This window comes from Nelumbo lutea, chromosome 3 (assembly GCF_056320005.1).
Source record: "Nelumbo lutea isolate HS-2025 chromosome 3, American lotus-T2T, whole genome shotgun sequence".
NCBI lineage: Eukaryota > Viridiplantae > Streptophyta > Magnoliopsida > Proteales > Nelumbonaceae > Nelumbo > Nelumbo lutea.
Window position 1 is genome coordinate 34503646 of NC_142686.1, and position 10740 is coordinate 34514385.

The window sequence follows — 10740 nt, forward strand, 5'->3', positions numbered from 1 at the left end:
GTCGGGCTTCGAGCTCGGGCTTGAGCCTAACATTTTTCTGTTAATAAAGAGTAAAAGCCCGACCCGTCCCGGCCCATGAACAGGTCTAGATAAGATAGGGTGACCCTCTATCACCCTACTTGCTTGTTATTGGAATGTAGGTTACTCCTAGTTTGTTCCATTAGCCTAAAGCAAATAATTCCTTGCAACGAATTAAAATTGCTCATGGGGATCTAGCCATCACACACCTATTCTTTGTTTTGTGGATGATTGTTTCCTCATTTGGAAGACTAATATCTTGTCACCAGTAGGTTGTACCACACTTGTACAACTAGTGGCCCAACACATTTTTCAATACCAGATGCAAGTGAACCTGCTACCAAGTATGATCACCAAGGAATTGGAATGGGCTAAATGTCACTTCTGGTAGAGAGGTAGCTCTCATGCTCAAAGCCTGTGAAAAATGAAACTGGAGGACAATTGCCCTTCCAAAATTCATGGGTGGTATTGGCATTAGAAGAGATAATGCCATGAACAAGATGGCACTCTTCATCAAGTAGCTCTTTGGTGCCTCTTTCACAATCAACAGAGCCTTTGTTTGAGGGTGATAAAGAATGACATACCTCAAAAATAAATCTATTTTCTTAGATAAGGCAAATTCATCCAACTCACCATGGTGGAGAGTTCTTTTAGGCTCCATTTGGTTTGTGGGAATAGGGGTCTGGAATTGGAATTGCAATGGATTTTTCCGATTTTCAACTGTTTGATTGGGCAGAATCGAAATCTCATTCTCATTCCTGCTGGAATGGCATTCCTCCATTTGAGTGCCCCTCCGTTGGGAATGAAATCTCATTCCTGATGACTCTCATTCCCATTCATGTCTGAACCAAACAGACTATGGGAATGGACCATTTCGATTCCTCCACTAGGTCGAGGAAAGTCACCATGGTGGATGCAACAATCACTTGTAGAAGAAATACGACAACTGATGTGATTTTTTGAAAAATGTAAAGTGATGCATGTTAATAGAGAACAAAATGTAATGGCTCATATAACAACCCAAAGAGCCCACTTACAAAGCCATGTACATGTCACTGTTGAACCACCTTCTTGGCTCGGGGATTTTTTTTCTTTTTTTTTTTTTTTTTTTTGAACTTAGGAAAGAAGGGCATTATAATATGGCTCTTTAATGAACTTCCTTGGCTGACTTGTTTGGTCACGTGAGGCATCCTGATTCATCTTCACTAGGGGTGCTCATAAAAAACCAAGAAATTGAACTGAAAAATGTGATTAACTGAATTGATCAGTTTGGTATTTTTGAAAAGCCGAAGGACTAGTTCAGTTTTTGGTTAACTTAGAAAAAGAATAGTTGTTAATCCAATCGATATATTATATATAATTATCTATTTATAATATATAATATATTTTTTATTATTTATGATATAATATATTTATATATTTATTTGTAATATATATTATAAATATAAAAAAATGAACTAATCAAAAATCGAAACCATGGTGATATTAATTCAATTTCAATTCGGGGAACTGCAAGGTGGTACCACTTCGGTTTCAAAGAAGAGCCCATGATTTGATTAACCAAACTGTGAGCACCCCTACTCTTCATAGAATTGGCCCCCATATAACACTTTGAGTCTTGCATTGTGAAACTCCTTGTGAATAAAAACATACAAGTACAAAGATGCTCCTTATGTGCGGTTACAAAGGTTGTAAGGTGAGTGTGCTGACCAATTCTATGAGGAGGAAATGTGATCTTGTCTTAGACGTATCTAGTTCCTTGATTGAGAGGTATCGTCTTGAGTATATATGTGGTTGCTTTCTGTCTTTTCCTATCTTTTCTTCTAAACCAAACACTACCTAAAAGAGAATTCACATGGAGGTCTAACCTAGGGGTACAACTTGGCGGGCTCTAGTTGGGCTTTTTGTCAAAATTTGAATGGGCTTGTCTCCATGCTCCAAGGAAGAGTGAAGAAAATATAACATAACAAATAAAATAAGGGAAAATGGTAAGAGGAAAACTTAGACAATGGTATATTAGATATAAATACTATTACCCCTACCTTAAAGGTTGAATGGTCAAAATGATACGCCCTCCTTAATCTCATATGTTATGCTAAGAAGGAAGATTAGCAAGTTTATGATAATTACAAAGACCCCGGTCCCCGGTATTATGGAGTCAGTGAAATTATCCCCTTGAACTTTCACTTACAACAAAGACCCCCTGAATTTTCACTTTGTATAAAATACCCTTAGGTGTTAAGTCAGATGATGGAATGCATTAAATTACCAAAATGTCCACCTGAATTTTTTTTATTTCTTTTTTTGCCCTTTTCTCTTAAACCCTGATGGACCCAAAAAGACATTTTCTCCAGACAAAACCAAATAAATTAACAATAATCATTTCACTGAAATAGGAAAACAAGATTCTTTAAATTCTTGTTTCATTTCCTTGACATAAATGCCTCTCTTTATATTAAAATATAAAAATTATCCACTCCTTTCTTTAAGAAAACAAGAAAAATGAAACAAAACCTTAAATTTATATCTATTAGAAAGAAACCTCTACCATTTCATCTAAATCTTGAATCCAGCTAGAAATTTGTAAGGATCTATTGGAGCAACGAAGAGGATTTCAATATCATATTTAGAAAACTAATTGAATCATAAATTGTTCAAATAAATACGTAAAGGGTAGTTTGAGGATTTAAAAAAAAAAAAATTAAACAACTAAATTAGGGTGGTTTTCATACCTTCATTTTTATCATTTTTATTAGATATGAGTAATGATAAGTTTTAATAGAGAAAATAAAAAAATAAGAGGATTTTTATGAGGAGGCATATTTGTACATCGAGATTTATAAGACTTTCTGATGCGAGATTAAGGTAGTTGTTTTAAAAACTCTATTTTTATTTTGCTAAATTCTTTATTTTTAATATTTCACATGTGTGAAGAAGAGAAAGGGAAGCCTTACCAAGCTTGTAGTGAGAGATTCTTGGCCTCTACATATTCCTCTCTCCGTTGTATATATAGATTGATTTCAAGCACTATCTATTATATTTAAAACTAAACAACAAGTTCATATAAGATTAGATGTCTAATGTCTAATGTCTTGTACTATTAAAAATAGATTAACCAATTAATTTGGCTAGCTCATTCCTAACCAAAATATTCTATATATTAGATTAGAAAATATTAATTTGAAGTACTATTTCTCTCCAAATTTACACTAATCCAATATTCTATATAATAGACTAGAAAAATAATTTATCACAAATAAATATAATGGTTAGAGAAAAAAAGAATCATGGATATGTTTATTAAAAGCATAAACTATTTAAGTAATCCATATTTTTTTTTCAATTTCAAATAATACATAGATTAAAATAATTAAGTAAAACAAATATATAGCTAGATTAATCTATATTATATATAAAAACTAATCAAGACCCAAGACACATGTAATGCATAGGCATCGTAAAAATTGAAGCATATGGAACCTAAATAGATAAAATGAGATCATCCAAAAGGCCCTTAAAATAGATCCAATAGGTGATCAAATGATAGAAAGCAGATTAAGATGATTTGATCATATGCATAGAAGACAATTTACAAGTTAAAGGGGTTATAAGGAAAAGGACATGAATTAAAATAATAGGAAATGATTTAAGCACTCACAATTTAACAATGGACATGGCATGATGAAACATAATTCATGTAGTCAATCCCATGTTGTTGGATAAGGCTTGGATGATGATCAAAATTCATCTACATGATTTCTCATTTAAAAATAAAAATATCAAATATAAGGCAACTTAAACTCAGCTCACAGCCAATTCAATATTGTATTTTTTTTTATTAGAAACTGAAACTAAACATATTGGGCATTTTGACACCAACTTGTACATTGCCCGAGTCACTTTTATACCAAAAAAATGCAGTTTTATGTTAGAAAAAACTGAAACAAAAGAAAGAAAAACACTAATGTTGTAGAGAGATTCCAAAATGACTACACACCAATCCCACCTTTCACACTAAGGCTGCGTTTGGAATCAATGTAAAACGCCATCCAATAATATTTTATGCTTAACTGTAAAAAGTGACCATTGCTTTTTGAAAAAAACGTGATGGGTGAAGAGTGTAAAGTTTTATATGGATAAAATTGATATAATATTTACATCAATAATTGATGTAAAACTTTTTATTTTAAAACTCCACTCCATCCAAACGTACACAAACAGAACTAAATTACACTCTCCTTCCAAAGATAAACAAAATAACCGATGTAAACTTTTACACCGATTCCAAACGCAGCCTGTACATTTCAAATCAGTCCAAAAGTGGGATTCTTCAAATATGGACGTTGGAGTTTAGACTACAAAGCTTTTTTTTCATCTCCTGAAATTTTCTCAAGCATGCTCTAGCTCTCTCCATGACAGCCTCCACCCTATCCATCGATTGCTCCTCCACCTCCAGCCTTGTAGATTTTCGATTCCTTTGAAATTTTGTCCCAATCTCATCACCTCTCTTCCTCTTCCTCTCCCTCTCGTTTGATGACGAAGCTGTTATCACAAACATATTTACACCCAAATAAATATAAATTAATAATGATATATAATACCAAAAAGACAAGAAAAATGATCAACGGTTTAAGATGATCCCACCATGTCTGTGGGCCCTGGATCACAACTAAAGAAGTTACGGAACATGGACATACCACTTTTGATCTTATGTTTGTTTGCAACACAATTTCATATGTATGTACTGTTACAAATACATGCGAGTGCAATCGAATGTAAATTCTTATTCATTTTTGTTTTGGGTTTTACCTTGTACTTCGGCTTGGTTTGTTGGTAGTGTAATTTCATTTGCTCTGGTGCAAAAGCATGGAAAAGTAACTTTTGACTTACTTTATTTCTTTGCATTATAAATTAAAAAAAAAAAAAGGAAAAAGTGGAACGAAACCTGAAGCAAAATCAAAATTGAAGACTGAAGCAAAGTAAAGTGAAACCCAAATCCAAAGAAAAATGTTGACCCAAATTTAACCAGAATTTGTATTTTTTTCTCATTTTCACTCTCATGCATTTGTACTATTGCAAACAAACGGAGCATTCAGGTTTTATCTTCCTTCTTTCATTTGCACGCAATCAAATTAAATAAAATAAATTTCTTTGGGTAGAAAAACACTTCAAAATTTGAAACCTAAACGAAAAAAAAAAAAAAGAATTTGCATTCAATTTATATACACTACACCCCCATACTTTTTGCACCGGTACAAATGAAAACATAAAAGTAAGTAAAACGGACACATCCAGTGCAAAATCTCGTCAATCTGAAGTCTGAATACCATTGTTTAACTTTTAACAATCCGTTAGTCGATATCATTATACGGATTGAACGGTCAAGATTCATTATGAGACGGACAAGAAATGGAGTGGTGTGTACCTACCTTGTGTAGTTACAGAAGATGAGGATGAGGACGCGGAGTTCCGAGACGGGACGATATTTCGCGGGAGATACCGAGAGGGGGAGGAGGAGTAGGAAAACTTATCGCATTCTTGGGCGATGAAGGACTGTAGCTCGAGCTTGAGATAGTCGAACCGGTCCGGGTGCTGAGCTTCCAATATCTGCAACTCCTCCTTTGCTTGCTCTATTATCCATGACCACTCCAACGCCATTTGACCTCTCAAACCCAAGCTTCACGCTGTAGGCGCAGGATAGCAACCCAAAACTCAAAACTCTGTATAAATTAATACTCCGCCAGATCTCTCTGCATAAAGCTTAGGTTAGGATAGCCGAATCCTCTGCATTAAATTAGTACTCATCAGATTCCGCCATTGTTGTACGGTCTTGGAGCTTACTCGAAGCCGCAAGTCGCACGCTCTCGGACACGCACAAACAAACCTCTGATTCTGAAGACTGAAAGGACCTTATACGGCTCCATTGCTATGATGAGGCGGATGGGATTTTCTATGTAAAGCTCAAAACTCGAAAGTTTGAAAATCGAGTGATGCATGCTTCCATCTTGATTTCTTTAGCACGGACCCACCGTCAACACTGTACAACTTACAAGCAGTATTAGATTAGATGGTGGAGACCGGAGAGGAAGGGAGGAAGAAGAAAAAGACATTTTAAAATGAATCCAAATCCATGTTTCAGATGCACGGCTGAAACTTTCTGTGAGATCGGTGTGAGGAGCAGTTCCGATCTCTGTGTGTGTATGGATCTGCCTTTCGAAATATTAAATGCGAAGAGACTAGAGAGAGAAAGAGAGAGCAAGAGGGGTTTGTGTAAAACGAGGCGTGGGTACTTCAGCATGTTGCCTGGGGAATAATGCAGAGAGAGAGGGGGAGGCACTGAATCTTCTCTTCCGGTTTCAAGGAAAGGATGTCTCCACCCTCCACTTCCCAATTCCCTCCTTTAAAATTAAAATTAAATATTAAATTTGGATTCCTTCTTCTGGATAAATGGCAGGTTAGTATGCTGTGGTTTGGGGTAATTTCATTTTACTACCCAAACTTTTAAACCGAAGGGCGGCAGTGTGGTTGGGAGTGTCAATGCTCTGTAATGTATTTATATTAGATTGGGCCTGGTCCATCTGTAATGTATTTATATTAGATTGGGTCAAACTGAACAAATATCCAAAGTGCTCATCACATTAGATTGGACCTGGTCCATTTACAATGGACTCGTATTGGAAATTGAGCCAAAATGATCTGTCAAAGAGTAGAGTTATTTTGCGAACGAGCTCTCAAAATAGTGTGTTTATACATTAGAGGGGCAAAACAGTTTAAAAATACATAAAAAGGATAATTTTGGTATTATAAAATGTTTAACTGATGGAAAAAAATGATCTATTTGGAAAGAATACAAATGCAAATATATACAGTATAAATAGTACAAAATATAAGATTTTGCACTTTACATATTTGCATTTATACTCCTTTCAAACTCAGCCTAAGGTCTATTTCTGAAAGTTCGGACTACCTTAGTGTTGCATTCGAAAATTCAGAGTACCTAAGTGTTACTACCCCCCAAATACAAGATAACTATTGTAATTTACCCTTCTTTTTACACAATTGGGTTCATTGAAATCTCATACCCAATAAGCATTTGTTTTCCTGCTATATCCCTATATATCATCATTGCCATCAACATCATCATCTAAACCTTGTCCCTACTTTATGGAACCAATTTCCTATATGTCTATAAACCCAGTAAGTTAATAACTAGTTAGTTAATATATCAACTATTTTTCCTGAGGATGCAACTCGGTCTAAATAATATGATGAATGTGAGCACTAGACATAGAAAATCTTGCCAAAAGCTACCAAAGGTGTTCTAAAGGGCTTCATTAGAGTTCTGCAATCAAGTATCAGTCTTCTGTCTTAGCCCCCTCCCCCCCCAAAAAAAAATGTGGCACAAGTGTGTTAGTAACTAGTAATGTCCTTGATTGTTCAGCCAATCAAATTTGGTATGTTTGGTAGAAAAATAGCCACACAAATTCCTCTCACAACCTGTATTTTAAGCCCAAAATTAATACCACAAGCACAGAATAAGGCAACCCCCCACCCCACCCTCAATGTTTTAACACTACTCAAAGATGGGGTTCAGGATTGAGGTGATCACTTGGGTATTTCAACAAGTGGCCAGTTCAGAGGGTCTCCTAGACTCCTACTTGGTGGATCACATGGATCAGCTACATCATCCTTCTACAAGGCACAATGGCAGGTCATACTGGGAAGCTCCCTACTTCACCCGATTCAAGTAACTTATTTCCTTCATACATTGTCTATAACATCCATAATGTCCTCTTCCAAATTGAAATCATATTAGAGTGATCTGAACTAAACAGGTAGTAAGGAATTCTCGATCTCAATCACTTACTTCCCTCAATCTGGATCCATGTAATCAGTGGATTATTTGTGCCAAATCCATTGACACAGTAATGGACTTGTACGTACCTATTGCAATGGCAAAAAAAATGGTTTCGTTTTTTTCTTTCGGACCGTTTCGGGTATGTATCAGCTGATACAACCTAAAACGGGCTGATACATATTATGTATCAGTCAATTTTAATTTCCCTCTTTTATAAATTTAATTCATCTCTTTTCTCTTTTTCATTAATATCAATTTTAATTAAGCCTTTAAATTTGAGACGCCACTAAATACTAATATTATTTAATTAAATGCTCATTTAAGTTACCTTTAATTAAGACATTTAATATGTCATTAAATGCTATTTAAGTCAAATAATTTGTTATTAAATTGTATACATAATAAATAGGGTAAATCTCTTAAATTACCTTTACTATTTGCGAAATTGACTAATGGTACCCTTACTGTTTGAATATTGTCTAAGGCTATCCCTATTGTTACTGACAATTGACTAACTCTACCCCTATCTTTAATTGCTCTATCACGATCTATGCACAGGTGACCCCACATGACTTATAAATTTTTTTCAAAACCTAATATTACCCTCATCCCCTTCATCCTCTCTCTCCCCTTCTTTTTCATGCTGGGTTCACGCACAGTAACAGGACATGACACCGAGCTCGTGGTGTCGTCGTTCTTTTCCTCCCCCTCCATCGGGTAAAGGCTCTAAGAAAACATGGGTTTACGTGGTTGTTGGAGTTGCAGCCAGTTTATTTGTGCTTATTGCTGTCTTGGCCGTTGTTTATTATGTTGTTTTACGAAGAAGTCAGAGGCGCCCAATTGATTCTATTACCGTCACCGATTCATTCAAGAAACCCCTCAAAGGTAAGTCAGAGGAGGAATCTGAGGAGTTTCTTAAGAGTATATCTAAGATTGCTCAGTCCCTTTTAAAGTTTAAAAATATGGAGAACTTACCCAGATGAAAATGGATTGATGGAGAACTACGATCTGCAATGGAGAATTTACCCGGCTGAAAATGGATCGACTCCAGTGAAATTGGCGTGGTCTCCGGCAACACCCTTGCAGCCAATGAAATTGATGAATTGGATCGCTGTATATAATTTACCCGAAAAGAAATGCTGAAAATGGATGGAAATAGATGATGACTCACATTCCATACTTGCATATGATGCGGTCCATTCACAAGGTACCTTCAAATTAGTGTTGCATTATATTATACGCATTAAAAAGATGGGAATAAAAAGGAACAAGAGGGCACTCAACGTTGATCACTTGCAATGAGGCAAGGAGCCGGGAGGGAATACAAAACGTAAAATGTGATTATAAGTTGTAACTCTGAAATACAGCATAGACATTTGAAGATCAGTAAAATTGAGAAGAGCTAATCCTGAAAATTAAAGCTAAGACCCCATTTCCTACAGAAACTAGTTAATCTAACATTTATGTATGGTTCTTGCTGAAACTCTATCCAGATAGGGTGTTTCTTAATTCCAAATTCAGTGATGTAGTTAAGATTTTCGATAGGGACTTCTCAATCTCATCCATCCCAGGCCGACTGGCTGGATTCTTCCTTAGACGGTTCTAAGTCAATCTGACCATGAGCAGAGCAAGATCAAATGGATAGTTGGCTTGCAGAGATGGATCTACGAACCCTTTTAACTTTTCCTCTGCGTTTTACTCATCGAGCATGGCTAGTAAAGCATCTGATTTGGCTTTTCAGACTACCCATCTAGGTCTGAAACCAGTTGATGAGAACACGGTAAAGTTTTTAATTTTTGGGTTTGCATTTAAGTTGGAGACCATTTCAATCCATCTCCAAAACATCATTTAGTTTCTTTCAATTGGGTTTTATTTTAAAATTAAGGAATAGTGGAGGGCATATTCGACATTTAATTTCTTTCCAATAGCACTTAACTAATAAATGACTTCACAAAAATATTAACTTATAAATATTTTAGTTCTATTATTTTTCAACAGTTACTAGTTATATCCCGATACTTTATATAAATCATTAAAGAATAATTTTTATATTTAAATAAATTCATTATAATCACATAAAACTCATTTTTATTGATGTTTATATTTTTTAAGGATTTTTTTAGATTCTCTAGTGTATCCCTGCATATCTTGATTTTTCGTCCGTATCTATGCGTTTCCAAAGTATATCTCGATACATCTCTTAAAATTACCTTTCCGAAATACCTTGTGTTTCCAATACTTTGAACCTTAACCTCATTGGGTGTATCCCTTGCACGGCCCTGATTAAGAGCTAACATATCCACCAGGGTTCCTCATGGGCACACAATCGTTCATAGAGACATTGCATGGACCGGCATTGCACAAGACACATGAAAAGGAAACTTTACACGTGAATCTTGCCTAATTGAACTACCCCGTTGGCCAAGCACACGAGTGTATTCACAAAGGCCAACAGTTGACTCACACACATCATTGGCACAATCCCTTGTTAGCACATAAGCAGCATTTCCTACGAACCTGAAAAAGCCACACACGAACTCCGACCATGCACAATCAGATCATGATCCAATGTCACTCACTGATGGAGCCATTCAACGGATAGACACATGACCCATACACGCAAAAAGCTTAACCTGACCGCACAGGCCCCGACATCGCAAGAATTTCTTCTCTTACAAGAGTTCATCCCGTGACATGTGGCACTCAAAGTCTTTCAATTCACAGTTGGACCGCCGTCTCTACTTGCAAGAAAAAAGGTCCAAAAATCCACCATTGTTTTCCTGCATCAACTCAAATGCCCAAAACGACTGCTTGCATTTTGGTTACCAAACAAAATGGGCGCAAATGAGTCTCATAATCCAGTC

General features: G+C 35.8%; 1 long non-coding RNA gene across 1 annotated transcript; it reads right to left on the reverse strand.

The window, feature by feature from the left end:
• Nucleotides 1–5915: 5915 nt before the first annotated feature.
• LOC148864169 (uncharacterized) lies at nt 5916–9081 on the reverse strand. The gene is made up of 3 exons (XR_016110108.1): nt 9048–9081; nt 8852–8955; nt 5916–6055 (listed from the first exon to the last, which is right to left on the reverse strand). It is a non-coding gene; the product is annotated as an uncharacterized LOC148864169 (long non-coding RNA).
• Nucleotides 9082–10740: the final 1659 nt, after the last annotated feature.